Here is an 18486-nt window from a genome sequence, read left to right as displayed (position 1 = left end):
TGATGTTTTGATGTCTTACACGTGTTATTAATAAAGTTACGTATTCTGGACTGGGCGAAATATTAAGAGCCCAAAACCACCAAGAAGAAGAAGAAATTAGCGTACAGTTGGGAACGGTGGAAGTGGAGCAATTGTTTTCGGTCGTCCTCCGGAGCTCCGAAGACTAGTGGTGTTAACGGGGCGGAGGCTCCGGGCGCTTTCAATCGGTGCCTCCCGAAAACCTCCGATTGAATTACAAGCGCGTATTTTAAACTTGGTACGGAAGAAATGAAGGAGCATTTGTACAGGAATTTATAACTTGTCGCTATTATTGTGTGAAACTAGGCCCATCCTTTAGTACTTTAATTATCTGGCGATATTGCAGATAGCATTTTTGCGAACAAACATAATTATGTAGCAGAACATCCGATTCTATGGCAAGTGCGTAGTGTCAGTTTGGTACGGAGAAATGAAGGAGCATTTTCACAGGAATGCGTAAATGTTTACTATTATTGCGCGATACTACGCTCGTCCTTTAACTTATTACTGGACCTGTTTGGCCGTATTAGTTATAGCGTTCTTACATATAAATATAATTATGTATTATCTTAAATATAAACATGTTATAATGTAGGCCTTGTCCGAGAATGTAAATTAATTCGTTATTAATGCTATCAGGGGCCGATGACCTAGATGATAGGCCCCTTAAAACAACAAGCATCATCATCATGAATTAATACTATTACCATTTCATGCCGAGCTGAGTGGCTCGGACGGCTGAGGTGCTGGCCTTCAGACCCCAACTTTCCAGGTTCAGTCCTGGTTCTCCATGAACCTACTACGCTGGCGTAGCAGTAGGAGAGGTGATAATCCCATGTGGCGCGTCCCAGGTGGCGGATAGGGGGGCCTAACCGGCTTGCCGGCGGACTTGAGGGAAATAAAACACCTCTCGCGGACCAAACACACTACCCACTGCGGGTGGAGCACGCACATGTAGAATACACCCGCGGTATCCCCTGCCTGTCGTAAGGGGCGACTAAAAGGGGCCCAAGGGGCTCTCAACATGGGAATGTGGATTGGGGCCCACGGGGCCCTTAGCTGAGCCTTGGCATTGCTTCAACTTACTTGTTCCAGGTTCATCACTTTCGTCTATCCTGTCCGACCTCCCTTGGTCAACTCTTGTTCTTTTCGGACCCCGGCGGTATTAGAGCATTCGAGGCCTAGGGAGTTATTCATTTTCACGCCCTTCGTGGCCCTTGCCTTTCTTCGTCCGTTATATGCATATTTCGAAGTTTCGGATCCCTTCTTTCTTCTTCCTTTTTCTTTTTCTCTACCCCCCCCCCCCCGTGGGTGGGGGACGCAGACGAAAAATACACCCACGGTATCCCCTGCCTGTCGTGAGAGGCGACTAAAAGGGGCGACCAAGGGATGATTTTCTAAGAACCATGAAACTAATTTTGATTACTACGATCACGCGGGGAACACCATGAGTCGCCTTTACTTGCGAGTTGTTCCACTATATTACGTACGAAATAGGTTTGTGGTTAGTAGCAGAAGAGAGTGAATCAGTATGGGTTTTCCAGGACCCGTGAGTCGTACCCATGTGAGCAACACCGAGGGTGTGGCCGTTGCCTGTGAGTTGTACCACTCTATGAGCGACACCGTGGGTCTGCGTTGCCTGTGATTAGTACCCACTATGTGAGGAACACCACGGGAATACCGGCACCCGTTACTAGTACACCCAGGTGAGCAACCTCGTCGGTTTGCGCTGCCTATGAGTGGTGCCATTTTGTGAGAAACACCATAGGTCTGCGTTACCTGTACGAAGTACAATATTTGTGAGTAGTACCATCTTGTGTGCAACACGGTGATTTTTGGCTATTTTTGATTAGCACCCCAACATGAAAAATACCATGGTTCTACTTTACTCGCGACATGTACCATTCTGAGGGGCCCAAGACCTTGATTTTGGACCCCTTTAGACATCAAGCATCCTCGATTCAGGGTTGTGCTTTATAAGTGGTCCCTTGGTCAATAATACTATTATTTATGATGTTTTTTGAGTCGAACCCACTGTTTTTTGTTTTGCTTGTTTCTTGTTTTTCTTTGTCCGTATCCAACCATTTATTCCTCATGACATTTTTTTTATTTTGGTCAGTGGATGATTTTAAACTTTGTTTTTATTTCATTTCGCACCATAAGGGGCCGATGACCGCGATGTTGGGCCCCTGTAAACAACAAGCACCATCATCATCATCGATCCTGACTCAGTCCAGTGATATTTGAAGGTGCTCAAATTCGTCAGCCTCGTGTCGGTAGATTTAATGACACGTAAATGAACTCCTGAGAGACCCAATTCTGGCACCACGCCGCCCCCAAAAATCGTAGAAGTAGTTACTGGGACGTAAAGCCAATAATATTACTTCTTCTTCTTCTCTTCTATCTTCGTTATGCCCGTCCACGACCCTTCAACGCTGGCGAAGCAGGGGAAGAGGTGATACTCCCACGTGGCGCGTCCCAGGTGGTGGATAGTTGGGAGGGGGGTTCCTAACCGGCTTGCCGGCGGACTTGAGGGAAATAAAATACCTCTCGCGGACCAAACACACAACCCCCTGTGGGTGGGGGACGCCGACGAAGAATACACTCACGGTATCCCCCGCATGTCGTAAGAGACGACTAAAAGGGGTGACCAATGGATGATTATCTTGGGACCATGAAACTACTTTTGATTTGTACCATCACGCGCGGAACACCATGGGTAGCTTTTACTTGCGAGTAGTAGGCCTACCATTCTGTTAGGTACTGAATAGTTTTGTGATTTGTAGCATTCAAGCGGGGTTCAGTCTGGTTTTCCAGTACCCGTGAGTCGTACCCATGTGAGCAACACCATGGGTCTTGGCGTTGCCTGTGAGTTGTGCCACTATATGAGCGACACCTTGGATGTGCGTCGCCTGTGATTAGTACCCACTATGTGAGGAACACCACTGCAATGCCGGCGCCCGTGATTAGTACACCTAGGTGAGTATCCTCATCAGCTTGCGTTGACTATGAGGGGCGCCATTGTGTGAGAAACACCATAGGTCTGCGTTACCTTTACGACGTACAATACTTGTGAGTAGTAACATTCTGTGTGGAGCGCCGTGAGTCTTCGCTACCTTTGAATAGTGCACCTCCATGACAAATACCATGGTTCAACTTTACTAGCGACATGTACCATTATGAGGGGCCGTTGACCTGGATTTTGGACCCCTTTTGAAAACAAGCGTCGTCATCATCATCATCAGGATTGTACTTTAGAATGATCCCTTGGTCGGTAAAGTTGTTTCTTTCTAGTATATTTCTGGATAGGATCCACTGATTGTTTTCGGATTCATCTCCATCCATTCATTCTTCATGTCATCTTTTTTTAAATTTGGTCAGTGGACGATTTAAAACTTTTGTTTTGTCATTGCATTTCGTACCATCAGGTGCCGTTGACCTTGATTTTGGACCCCTTTAACCAACAACTCTCCTCGGTTCAGGATTGTGCATTCGAAGTAGTCTCTTGGTCAGAAATACTATTTATATGTTAGTTTTTGGTCGGATCCACTGAGTATTTTCAATTCATATATCCCTCCATTCATTCCTCATGTCATTTTTTAGTCAGTTGAAGATTTTGAATTTTTAATTTGTCATTACATTTCGTCCCATTAGGGGCCGATGAAATAGATATTAGGCCCCTTTAAACAACAAGCATCATCATCATCATCATCAAACAACAAGCATCATCGTCAGTACGATAACGTGTGGAATATCGCGAGATTACGCTATTCTTGATGAATACCGCAACATGACAAATACCATGGTTCTACTTTCCTAGCGATAAGTACCATTGTGAGGGGCCGTTGACTTGGATTTTGGACCCCTATAGACTACAAGTATCGCAGGCAACATCGTCACTGAACCACTCTAGATTGCTAACCATCCAGCTAGCCATTACGCGGATGTGTCTGGTTCCGGGAATTACTATCGTGATTTCATCGCTCTGAAGTGGGAGGCAGAACGTCATCATCTGAGTTTTGCCACTCATGTTTCAGAGGAGTATTACGTGCCCTTTACGGAGTGGGAAATCCACAGCGCCTCTGCGCTTTGCAAGGACACGTCTCCTGGACCGGACAACATCCATAACCAGATGTTGAAACACCTTACTGATAATAGTCTACTATATCTCCTTCATGTGTTCAACCGAATCTGGATGGAGGGTGATTTTCCGTCTCAGTGGCGAGAGGGCATCGTCATTCCTGTCCTCAAGCCTGACAAAGATCCTATGTATGCAGGAAGTTACAGACCTATTTGTCTTACAAGCTGCCTGTGTAAGCTATTTGAAAGGATGGTAAATCGCCGACTTATATGGTGTCTGGAGAAACAAGGACTCTTGTCCGAGTACCAGTGTGGTACCAATGACCACTTAGTACGCCTGGAGAACTCTATCCAGGATGCGTTTCTCCGCAAACAGCATTTGGTGGCTGTTTTCTTTGACTTGGAGAAGGCCTACGACACCACATGGCGATATGGTATAGTTTCAGTCCTGCATCAATGGAGATTCCGAGGTAAATTGCCGGTATTTATTGCGAATATTTTGTCCCTCCGTCTATTCCGCGTCCGAATACCACGTTCAAGAGAATGGAGTCCCACAGGGATCGGTTCATAGTGTCACTCTGTTTGCGATTGTCATAAACGGTATTGTCGCTGCGGCTGGTTCAGCAGTAATACCGTCGCCATATGTGGACGATTTCGCTCTGCACAATAGCTCGCGTTGTATGGCAGTCACAGAGCGACAATTACAGCAAGCTACTGGGAGAGTGCAACAGTGGACCTTAACACATGGCTTTCGGTTTTCTAGCGCAAGGACATCTGTTGTCCACTTCTGTCGTCAACGTACTCTTCAGCCACATACTGAACTTTATCTAGGAAATGTCGCTATTCACGTAGGTGACACTTACCGATTTCTCGAACTCCTTTTTGATAGTAAATTATCGTGGGAGCCACACGTGCGGCAGCTAAAAGTGCAATGAACCAAGAATCATAATCTCTTGAAGTTTCTTAGCAGCACTAATTGGGGAGCAGATTCCGCGGTGCTCCTACGATACTATAGGGCACACATTTTCCCAGATTAGACTACGGCAGTGCAGCACATGGCTCAGCAAGACCAAGCGTGCTTGCGAAGCTGAATAGCATCCACCACAGTGGGGTTAGTTTGGCGACGGGAGCCTTCCGTACAAGCCCCATAGCTAGCCTGCTCGCTAAGTCTGGTGTGCCGCCTTTACACCTTAGGCGCCAGCAGCTCCTGCTTTTGTATGGTGCTAAATTGCGACAGATGCCACTTCAACCAAGCTGTCGTTGCGTGTTCAACAATGACAACCGTTTGCTCTACGCTGCTTGTCCTCGAGCGACGCAGCCGGTTGGAATACGCTTGGATAGTAGCTACAGATTTTTTCACGTACCTTCGGTTCCCTGCCTTGTCAGACAACCAAGTGGGGTACCTCCGTGGGTAGTACGACGACCTGAAATAATCCTGGACCTACACACTGGTCCGAAAATAAACACGGACCTTCGATTTATTGGAGGCTCTTCCTGTCCGTTGTTGGCCGCTATCCAGGTTCAGTCGTCGTCTACACGGATGGTTCAAGGACGGAAACGAAGGTGGGTTGTGCGTTCGTTGTCGACAATGATAAGATTCTTTTTGCTCTGCCGGAAACCTGTAGTGTGCACACTGCTGAGCTCTACTCTACCTGTGAAGCACTGCGATACTCACTGTCACATTAACGCCGACACTATTTCTTGTGTACTGACTCCTTGAGCTCGCTACAGTCTATTCATACTTATTTTCCTCGACACCCTCTGGTGCAGCGGGTCCAGGCCCTGCTGGCCGTGTGTTCTGATTCCGGCACCGGAATCACGTTTATGTGGATCCCGACCCACATGGGTGTAGTGGGGAAAGAATTAGCAGATAAGGCTGCCAAGGTGGCAGTTACACTGTCCCCGTTGCCTTTCAAGATTCCAGCAAGTTGTATTCGCACTCAGCTGAGACATCTGGTTATGTCCTATTTGGAGATGGAGTGGCAGGCTATTCCATTTCTGAATAAGCTGAGAGCGATAAAAGGAACAACGAACGTATGGAGGACTTCTTTCGGGCTTCTCGGAGGGAAGCATTGGTATTATGGCGCCTTCGGATCGGCCACTGTATATTGACGCACTCCCATCTACTGAAAGGGGAACCGCCTCCGGTGTGTACTTGCGGCGGTTATCTTAACGCGGTACACATCCTTACGGAGTGCGTGGACCTGGTCGATCTGCGCCGTTGTCTAAAACTCTCGCGTACCATCTGCGAGATGGCGAGCAGTCAGCAGACCTCGTCATCCGCTTTATGAGGGATAGTGGTCTGTTTTGTCGGCTGTAATGATGTCCATTGTGCTAGTATATTTATGTCCATTGCGCTTTTATCCTATTGACTTCATTTTAGTTTGTGTTGCGTATTTTAATGTGTTATTTTAACGTCCAACATAAATTATATGTATGTATCTGTATTAGCAGGTAATGCCTTATTCACTTGTCTCCTGTATTTTCTCTCATTTTATTAGAAAATAAGGCATTGCGAATTAGATCCACTGATTGTTTTAATCTCGGTCTCATTTTTCAACACCATATTTTTAGTCAGTGGATACGTTTTAAAATTTTGACTATCTTATATCGTGTCGTCCATCTCGTTCCATTAGGGGCCGATGACCTTCGATGTTAGGCCGCTTAAAACTGCAAACATCACCTTCATCATCAGAATATAAGTATCATCGATTCAGTATCGTGTTATCGAAGCAGTCCCTTTGTCAGTAATACTCTTCTCCTACGCCAACATCTGTGCACGTGAGGCACTGTGGTTCGGTTCCTCTGATCATTTTAAATATCCACCCATCCGTCCATCCGTCCATCCGTCCATCCATCCGTCCGTCCGTCCGTCCGTCCATCCATCCATCCATCGATCCATCCATCCATCCATCCATCCTACTCACGCTTTGAATTCTGGTCAGTGGAGGAATTTGGACTTTTGATTTGTCATTTCATTTCGTCTCATTTCGTACCATTAGGAGCCCATGACCTCCATGTTAGGCCCCTTTAAACAACAAAAAGCTTTCAATCAATCAATCAATCAATCAATCAATCAATCAATCAATCAATCAATCAATCAATCAATCAATCAATCAATCAATCAATCAATCAATCAATCAATCAATCAATCAATCAGTAGGTTGTGTTGGCGTATTTTTATGTATTATTTTAACTTCTGACATGAATTTTATATATATATATATATATGTCTGTCAGGTCATCAGCCCAGAGGCTGGTTGGATCCTCAAATAGCATCACCAAAGGCTGTGCAGTTACAGGGAAACCACAAAAACCAATGGCAGTACCAAAATGAGGCGTACTAGGCAAGATGAGGAGTGAGGTAGTTTGCCATTGCTTTCCTCACTGGGCCAGACAGTGCTATTGTAGCACAACTAACCCTATGATCAACACCTTTCATGACACTCAGACACACTGGTTGTGCTCTGAATGTCAATCAGTACCACCCATACCCTAGCAGCTTCCATATTGTCACAGCCATGGATGAGACGGGGACTTCAGTGGAAGCTACATTTTGCTCTGGCCTGTGCCAAGAGATGGATGCAAAAGTACTGTATCCATCAAGAAATGACAGCAGGCAGTGTATATATATGTATTTCCAGGCAATGCATTGTCCCATTTCCCCTCTATTTTCTATACTTTTGTTAGAAAATACATAAGGCATTGCAAATTAAGTGTACTGACTGCTTTAATTGAATAATCATTTTTCATCGCCATTTCTGTTAAACTCTAGTCAATGGAATAATTTTAATATTTTAATTATCATCCCATGTCGTCCATTTCATAGCATTAGATGCCGATTACCTAGATACTGTATTAGGCCCCATTAAACAACAACAATCATCATCATCATATTTGTCTTCACGAATATTTGCGCTGGCTCCTCGTACCGTTTCAGAGTTGACTCTGAGTCGTTACTTGTAGGAAGACAGGGGATGTTTTTTGAATAGCTAATACTTGTCATTTAACGCAGCTTTAACCACACACATTCACAAGAGATGTCACAGTACCAGGATATTTCTCTGACAGGTGCACTTAACGTGTGTTTCTTGGTGTGTTTCTCACTCACTTTAATACACTTAAATTCTACAAGAATATATGATCAAACCGCAGTACTAGTAACTATCTCGTCTCCACGAACCTACTGCGCTGGCGTAGCAGGGGGAGAGGTGATACTCCCACGTGGCGCGTCCAGGTGGCGGATAGGGGGGTCCTAACCGGCTTGCCGGCGGAATTGAGGGAAATAAAATACCTCTCGCGGACCAAACACACTACCCCTTGTGGGTGGGAGACGCACATGTAGAATACACCCGTGGTATCCCCTGCCTGTCGTAAGACGCGACTAAAAGCAGCCCAAGGGGCTCTCAACTTGGCAGTGTAAATTGGCGACCACGGGCCCTGAGCTGAATCTTGGCATTGCTTCCACTTACTTGTGCCAGGCTCCTCACTTTCGTCTATCCTGTCCGACCTCCCTTGGTCAACACTTGTTCTTTTCCGACCCCGACGGTATTACAGCATTCGAGGCCTAGGGAGTCTTTCATTTTCACGCCCTCCGTGGCCCTTGCCTTTCTTCGTCCGTTACTTCATTTTTCGAAATGACGGATCCCTTCCTTCTTCTTTTTTCTCTCTCTTTACCCCCTGTGGGTGGGGGACGCAGACGAGTAATACACCGCCGGTATCCCCTGCCTGTCGTGAGAGGCGACGAAAACGGGCGACCAAGGGATGATTGAATTAGAACCATGAAACTACTTTTGATTCCTACCATCACGCGGGAAACACCTTTGGTTGCCGGTACTTGCGAGTAGGACCATTAAATTAGGTACGAAATAGGTTTGTGGTTAGTAGCAGTAAAGAGGCTGGTCTGTGGGTTTCCAGTACCCGTGCGTCGTACCCATGTGAGCAACATCGCGGGTCTGGGCGTTGCCTGTGAGTTGTACCACTATATGAGCGGCACCGTGGGTCAGCGTTGCCTGTGATTAGTGCCCACTATGCGAGGAACACCACGGGCTCGTGCGAGTCCCTGTGGTTAGTACACCTAGGTGAGGAACCTTGTCGGTTTGCGTTGACTCTGAGTGGCGCCATTGTGTGAGAAACACCATAGGCCTAGGTCTGCGTTTGCTGTACGAATTGCAATACTTGTGAGTAGTACCATCTTGTGTGTTACACCGTGAGTCTTCGCTACTATTGATTTGTACCCCAACATGACAAATACCATGGTTCTACTTTACTAGTGACATGTACCATTCTGTGGGGCCTTAGACCTGGATTTTGCACCCCTTTAGACATGAAGCATCATTGTGCTTTATAAGTGGTCCGTTGGTCAGTAATACTATTATTTACGATCTTTTTTGAGCCTGAACCACTGTTTTTCCCGTTCTTTGTTGGGTTCATACTTCATAACATTTCTTTATTTTATTTTGGTCAGTGGATGAATTTGAACTTTTTGTTATTTCATTTCGCACCATTAAGGGCCGGTGACCTCGATGTTAGGCCCCTTTAAACAACAAGCATCATCAATTATCTCGTCTAACTGAATGTTATTCAACGTCAGCTGATGATAATGTTTCGCTGTGGCTGTTGCAAACCTTTGACGTTAAACAACACATCAACAACACACGCTTCTGTCAAGAAGAATTGGAAACACGGGAATAATATATCCTTTTTTGTGCCGAGTGCATTATTATATAGAGATGTTACATTATTCTCTCCTATGTGGCTTTTGGCTTTTTATCAGCATTAGTGTAACTACTACTATCCGCACACTTTATCTTGGTGCATTTACATCCTAGTGCTGAATCGGTCGACCTCGGCGATCTTCGAGATTCATACCGGCAACCTCTGAAACACAAACTATGAATCGCTTAAGCATCGTTGTGCGACATCTGGCGTAAACTTTACGTACTGGTACTGTTGTTGTTTACACATCAAAGTCAAAGTATAGAATTCATGCTAGGAACAAGATTCGCATCGAGAGATATGTTTTATAATGTTATATAATGTGTATGTGACATAGTTGTTGGCTTAAGATGATAACGGTTTAGAAATTTCATATCGATCGATCATCTTCTCGATTCAATTCAGATTTCATTTTCATTCAGTTGGCAGCTCCAGGCAGCACTATCGATACCGGGACAGCTCCCTCCTTACTCCTCACCCCGTACACAAATGCATCAAGATAAAGTGTGCGGACAGTATATCAACCTGCCAACACACATTAAACCATAGAATAGGATTTTCTGTTTAAATGACGTTATGTTGCTATAAGGACATGGATCATAGGGGCAAGACACGGCCACCTGATATAATCTCCATAATAAACACTCTTTTTATGAGAGAATTCTATTAACGCTAATAATTTTCTGCTTCCATTCGACGAATATCTTTCCTTGTAAAGGAAAAGAAACGCATAAAGATATTACGCAAGCCTTGAGTTGGCGACAGAAAGTACTTTCCAAACCTAGCTTCTTAGTAATCCTGTTTGAACGATCTTTTATATTAACGTCATGATTGTAGAACTACACACGAAAGGCTATACACTAAAAACCAAAAAGCAAATATCGCCACCATATTCTCTTCTTTAGTCAATTTGCCTGGTTACCAATTGAAATCACGAAACATAAACATCAACAATCTAACGTTCAGGAGCCAAGCCGACTAACTCCAAAATTTTGACAAGTGCAAGTAATAACATGGTTGGGTAGCATCACTGATTATTTGTCAATGGCCAAAACAACCAACTCCATAGTTAAATGTTTCGCCACCAGAATGCGCTATCTGCATTGACAACAGAACATTTTACCAGTGGTTTCAGTGGCCAAAGTGATTAACTCCACAGCTTTTTCTTTTATTGAAAAAAGAGCACTTGTAGCCACATCTATTCTCCTAGGTATTGGTATGATATCATTCTTGGCTGCAGGAAAACAAACAAGTATATCCTCACAGAAGAAAACCATGAAACAATGTGTCGAAGATGAACTAGTTAACTGGCTGACAATGAGATGGATCAGGATTGAGAAGACAGAACCATTCACTATCAAATTTAAAACTACTTTCTGCACAGAAATACATTTACGAAAAATTAATATCCAGAAGAAAACTTGAAACGGACGTCCTTTAGAAAGCCTAGCTAATTTTCCACAAGATCTTCTTTATAGCACATCCAGACCAATCTCCATGGCAAAAAAGAAGGATGTAATGGACCTCTTGAAGTTTATACCACTACTATAAAAACTTGAAGACTGCAAGAGATGAACCTGTCAGTGATGACGACCGCATCACGTGTGCAGAATAGAAGCAACGAATAACGTGTTTGTATTTTAGACACTTTTTATGTGTATTTTAAGTACTACCTAATGACTTACAATAATACTAGTGCATTGTTCATGTAAAAGGGTTTCGTTTGTGCATCTTTGTTTAATAAAATGACTTGTATACATACCACTCAGAATACTGTGTCAAAACTTTCAGTTGTCAATGTGACTAACTCCATTGAAAGTGGCTTGAAATGATGTTATATATTCATAAAGTGCTGAATACATAACCTTAATTGTAAGAATATAAATGAGTGTATTGTAAAAATGTTAGAAAATAAATTGAGTTTTCTACTGACTTCATCTGTTTATCCTGAACATTTGTATTTGATGGAGTTAGTCGGCTTGGCTTCTGAACGCCTCAATTATCAATAATTGTGGGGAAGGCACGCCTAGCATTTTATGGACACGTCTACAGGATGAATCATGCCAGATGTCTGACTCGTTGGCTGAATGGTTAAGGTACTGGCCTTCGGTTTAGAGGGTCGCGGGTTCGATTCCCTGCTGGGTCGGCGATTTAAACTTCATTGGTTAATTCCAACGGCGCGGGGGATAAGTGTTTGTACTGACCCCAACATGCCTGTAACTCACACACCACACATAACACTATCCTCCAGCACAACAACACGCAGTAACCTACTCATTACAGGTGCCGCCCACGCTCATCGGAGGGTCTGCCTTACAAGGGCTGCACTCGACTAGAAATAGCCACACGAAATTATCATCTCGTTAACTAGCAAAAGAGAAAGATCAAGTCACCATTGTTGATGGAAGTAAACAAATATCTGCAGGAACAGAAAGAGACTTTCAGGAGGAAACTTCAACAAGAGGTTCCAGGTCAAACCTCCAAGGAAGAGGACAGGTACAAAGGAGAGGAAAGAAGAAGGATGCGCAGTTACTAGCAACAGTTGTCGGCCTGCATGAAACAAGAAGAATAATGGAGGTTCCCCTACCCAAGTATATGATCAATGAGGATATTTATAATTAAGGCGACACTCCGGAGATAAAAATTATTTTATCCCCTGTGGGTGGGGGACGCACATGTAGAATACACTCGCGGTATCCCCTGCCTGTCGTAAGAGGCGACTAAAAGGGGCTCTCAAATTTGGAGTGTGGATTGGCGACGACGGGGCCTTAGCTGAGTCCACTTACTTGTGCCAGGCTCCTCACTTTCGTCTATCCTGTCCGACCTCCCTCGGTCAACACTTGTTCTCTCCCGACCCCGACGGTATTAGAGCATTCGAGGCCTTAGGAGTCTTTCATTTTCACGCCCTTCGTGGCCCTTGCCTTTCTTCGTCCGTTACTTCATTTTTCGAAGTGACGGATCCCTTCTTCTTTTTCTCTAATTTTACCCCCTGTGGGCGGGGGACACAGACGAATAATACACCCACGGTATCCCCTGCCTGTCGCGAGAGGCGACTAAAAGGGGCGACAAAGGGATGATTGAATTACAACCATGAAACTACTTTTGATTCGTAAAGTCATGCGGGGAAGGCCATGGGTTGCCAGTACTTGCGAGTAGTACCGCTATATTAGGTACGACATAGGTTTGTGATTAATAGCACCAAGGAGTGGGTTCTCCTGTTGGTTTCCAGTACCCGTGCGTCGTAACCATGTGAGCAACACAGCGGGTCTGGGAGTTGCCTGTGAGTTGTACCACTATATGAGCGACACCGTGGACCTGCGCTGCGTGTGATTAGTACCCACTATGTGAGGAACACCACCGGAATACCGGCACCTGTGACTAGTAAACCTAATTGAGGAACCTCATCGGTTTGCGTTGGCTATGAGTGGCGCCATTGTGTGAGAAACACCATAGGTCTGCGTTCCCCGTACGAAGTACAATATTTGTGAGTTGTACCATCTTGTGTGATACACCGTGAGTCTTCGCTAGTACCCTCTGGTGCAGCGGATCCAGGACCTGCTGGCCGGGTGTTCGGGTGCCGGCACCAGAATCACGTTTCTGTGGCTCCCAAGCCACATGGGTTTAGAGGGAAACGAGTTAGCAGATCAGGCTGCCAAGGAGGCAGTTACACTGCCCCCGGTGCCTTTCAAGGTTCCAGCAAGTGATATTCGCTCTCATCTGAGACATCTCGTGATGTCCCATTGGAAGATTGAGTGGCAGGTCATTCCTCTTCCCAATAAGCTGAGAGCGATAAAAGGAACTACTAAGGTATGGAGGACTTTCCTTCGAGCTTCGCGGAGGGAAGCCGTGGTATTATGTCGTCTTCGGATCGACCATGGTATCGTGACTCACTCGCATCTTTTGAAAGGAGAACCCCCTCCCGTGTGTACTTACGGCGACCATCTTAACGTGGTACACATCCTTAGGGAGTGTATGGTCCTGGTCGATCTTCGCCGTAGTCTTAACCTCCCGGGTAGCATCTCCCTTATCTTACCAGATGACGAGCAGTCAGCAGACCTCGTCATCCGCTTTATGAGGGATAGTGGTCTGTTTTAACGTGTCTAATGATGTCCTTTGTGCTCGTGTCTTTGTGTCAATTGCGCTTTTATCCCATTGACTTCATTTTAGTTTGTGTTGCGTATTTTAATGTGTTACTTTAACGTCTATTGTAAATTATGTATATATATCTGCACTACCAGGCAAAAACTTATCCCTTTTTTCCCTGCATTTTATCTTATTTTATTGGGAAGGCATTGCGAATTAGATGCACTGCTGCTTTAATCTCATACTCCACGAACCTACTACGCCTACGTAGCAGTGGGAGAGGTGATACTCCCACGTTGCGCGTCCCAGGTAGCGGATAGCCGGGTCCTAACCGGCTTGCTGGCGTACTTGAGGGAAATAAAATACCTTTCGCGGACCAAACACACTACACCCTGCGGGTGGGGGACGCACATGTAGAATACACCCGGGGTATCCCCTGCCTGTCGTAAGAGGCCACTACAAGGGACCCAAGGGGCTCTCAATTTGGGAGTGTAGATTGGCGACCACGGGCCCCTTAACTGAGTCTTGGCATTGCTTGCACTTACTTGTGCCAGGCTCCGCATTTACGTCTATACTGTCTGACCTCCCTTGGTCAAGTCTTGTTCTTTTCCCATCCCGACGGTATTAGAGCATTAGGGAGTCTGTCATTTTCACGTCCTTCGTGGCCCTTGCCTTTCTTCGTCCGTTACATTGACCCGTTACGTAGTCAAACACCACAACTACTACCGTAACGGCAGTCCAAAATACGAACTAGCAGTTACACTACTGCCCCAGTTCATCAGTAACAAGTGGAAGCACAAACAGACACAATTCACTCCACATCAAACAACAAATAAACAAGAACTTACCTTAACTAGTGGAGAGGTGTCACGACAAACTGTGGATATATAAAACGAACCACTGTACTGGACATCAGAACACATAAAATGAGTGAAAGAAAGAACACCTTTACTTTAAGAAAAAAGAGAAAATTTTAATTCTAAAAATTAAATGGTAAATCTATAACATCGTCCTCGTAACAAAAATAGACTTTAAATGATTTAACCATCTTTAGAGAGAGAGATTTATTAAAGAAATAAATCATCCGTCCTCCAATGAGGGTGACCATTTGGATCCGGAATACATTTTCAATTTCAATGGTTTAAAAATATCCAAAGATGAACATTTAAACGTTAATGCTGTTCCACGAACCTACTACGCTGGCGTAGCAGGGGGAGAGGTGATACTCCCACGTGGCGCGTCCCAGGTGGCGGATAGGGGGGTCCTAACCGGCTTGCCGGCGGACTTGAGGGAAATAAAATACCTCTCGCGGACCAAACACACCCCCCCTGTGGGTAGGGGAGGCTGACGAATAATACACCCACGGTATCCCCTGCCTGTCGTGCGAGGCGACTAAAAGGGGCGACCAAGGGATGAATGAATTAGAACCATGCAACTACTTTTGATTCGTACAATCATGCGGGGAACACCATGGGTTGCATGTACTTGCGAGTAGTATCACTAATATGGTGCGAAATATGTTTGTGATTCGTTGCAGTAAAAAGCCTGGCCTGGTGGATTCCAGTACCCGTGCGTTGTACCCATGTGGGCAACACCGCGGGTCTGGGCGTAGCCTGTGAGTTGTACCACTATATGAGCGACACCGTGGGTCTGCGTTGCCTGTGATTAGTACTCACTATGTGCGGAACACCACGGGGCCCTTGGGACCGGCACCCGTGACTAGTACCCTAGGTGCGGAAACTCATCGGTTTGCGTTGGCTGTAAGTGACGCCATTGTGTGCGAAACACCATAGGTCTGCGTTACCTGTACGAAGTACAATACTTGTGAGTAGTACCATATTTCGTGGAACACCGTGAGTCTTCCCTACTTCTGATTAATACCCCAACATGACACATACCGTGGTTCTATTTTACTCGCGACATGTACCATTCTGTGGGGCCTTAGACGTGGATTTTGCACCCCCTTTAGACACCAAGCATCATTGTGCTTTATAAGTGGTACCTTGGTCGGTAATACCGTTATTTTCGTTCTCTATTGAATCCGATCCACTGGTTTTTGTTTTTGTTTGTTTTGTGTTTTGTTGGGTTCCTGTCCATCCATTCATTCTTCACGACATTTTTTATTTTTATTTTGGTCAGTGGATGCCTTTGTAATTTTTGTTCTTTCATTTCGTACCATTAGGGGCCGATGACCTTCGCTGTTAGGCCCCTTAAAACAACAAGCATCATCATCATCAGTTAATGCTGTTATCTTCTTTTTTCCACGGTTAGTGGGGGAGGAATGTAACTCACGTTCTCAGGTATAGGTGGAAATGAATGATTTGCAGCGAGTCCCTCAGTATCTCTATTACTATTTTTTCTAACTCGCAGAATGGAACTTTCAAATTTTGTAGGAAGTTCGATGTCTGACTAGGGAGGGTGCCTCTCGCTCCGAAAAGCAGGCCTGTGACAATCCACCGATCAATAGGTATTTTATACTTAGATGAAAGGTAAGGCAAGCACGGAACATAAATAGCTTGCTTTTCTAGGTCCACATCCCGAGCCTGATTAAGGTCTCTTTCAAAGCGAATGGTGGGATCTAAGACCATCGCTTTCATGTCCTCTCTGTTGATGGCTACGATGTCCGCCCTCCGATTAGAGTCATCAGTAGAGATGCAGTGAACCTCCTCGTGCACCTCCCATCCACGCTGTCTCAAGCCTCGAGCAATCGACGTTCTTACACGATGGTGGCGATGGTTGCGCATTAGCTCAGTACTCCGGCAGAATCCCAACACATGTCCAAGGGTTTCTGTCTCGTTGCAGCCATTTTGGCGGCAACGGGTTGTGTTGAATGACCTACCGGGAACCGACCTGACTGCGGTGAGGTTGCATGTCATCTTCACTGCGTTTATGTATTCAGAAGAGGACAGAGGTGATTTATGAGTCATCAAGGAGTTTGCTTTCGGGCAGTCTGAATATAACACTACTCCTTTTCCTTTATGTGGTAGCTGGCACCACGACTGAAAGGATCGATTTCTCATAATTTCACGTAGTTTTCTTCCGTCAGTCTTTGAAGGAAGACTTTCTTTTTTTATGTCAAGTCTGTGGAGTGCCATATCTTGTTCTTCAGGTAACTTCCTTACGTATGGTAGATGTACGTCCTGAACATGGAGTAAGCGATTACATATATTGTAATGCTGTATATTGGCTTCCCATTCTGCGCAATTTAATCCCATCCCTCTGACCTTCCTTGCACTATACAGCATCGAATTTGGAGTATCATCTGGCAGCATCATTATTTCTTTTACGGAACTTCTTATAATTTTGTCCAGATCTTTAAGAAAAGTGTTTGATAGTTGTGTCAGAGGGGCACATTGTAGAGGATAGATCAAACCCGGCCAAACAAACTCGTTAATAATCTTGATCTTTTGCTCTGGTTTTAGAAGCTTTGTTTTTACCAGATTATTTAGGTCAGAAGTTATTGTGCTTATTAGTTTATGTTTGTCAAGAGAAATTTCACTGTTGAAGTCAATTCCTAAATACTTGATTCGTTCATTGTGTGTTTTTATCGATGGGATTGTTGATCCCTCAAGTGTAGTGACGTTTCCTTCAGTTAATTTTCCTTTCTTCAGGATTATAGACTTGCTTTTATGAGGATGGATATGTAAACCAATTTCTGCAAAGCTGCTTTCAGCTAAATTTAACACGGTAGTAGCATCATTTTCAGTTTTGCTGAGTATGACTAGGTCATCTGCGAAAGCAAATGAGGATAACGGCGGTAGATCATCAGATAAAGTATAGCCATAACGTTGGCATATGTCATGGTCGGTGAGATTTTGTATTACAGTATTGATTGCTAAATTATACAGCAGTGGTGAGATAGGGGACCCTTGAGCTACGCCACACTTAATTTCGATGGGTTTTGATTTCTTATTATCAGCTTCTACTTGAATTGTGTTCTTTGTAAGAAATGCTTCAATTAATCTACATAAGTTAGGAGGAATTTCAGATTGTCGAAGAGATCGTTTGATATGTTCATGTCCGATAGAGTCAAATGCTTTTGTGACATCTAAAAAAATGATGCAACAATCCTTTTTGTTGCGTTTCGCATCTTGGAGGCAACCATTCACGAGGGAAGCGTTGACATGAGTTCCAGGTAATGGCACGAAGCCACGCTGGTGAGGACTTAGTGTGACATATGAACGCAGTCTCATATCTAGTACTCGTTCAGTTATTCTCCTAATCACCGAATATATGGTTATAGGTCTCCATTCTTTAATATCATTTATGTCTCCACCCTTATGTATTAAAATTGTTCTGGCCATTTTGAGTTTTGTAGGTACGTAGGAAAAATGAAGCATCGTGTTGATGAGTAACGTCAGAAATTTTGTAGCCTTGAGGTGCCTTAATACACGAACTGTAATATGATCTGGGCCTGGTGAGGTGTCAACTTTAATGTTGTATAATGCTTTATGGACATCATCTACTGAAATATTAATATCAGCAGGTAAGTCATTGCTTTTTTCCATAATAAAAAGAGGAGAATTGTTATTTTCGGTACCAAAAGTCTTTTCAAAATGATCCGAAATCGTAGTTATTGGGATTTTA

Source organism: Anabrus simplex, chromosome 4, assembly GCF_040414725.1.
Source record: "Anabrus simplex isolate iqAnaSimp1 chromosome 4, ASM4041472v1, whole genome shotgun sequence".
NCBI classification, from domain to species: Eukaryota; Metazoa; Arthropoda; class Insecta; order Orthoptera; family Tettigoniidae; genus Anabrus; species Anabrus simplex.
This window is presented reverse-complemented; position numbering follows the sequence as displayed.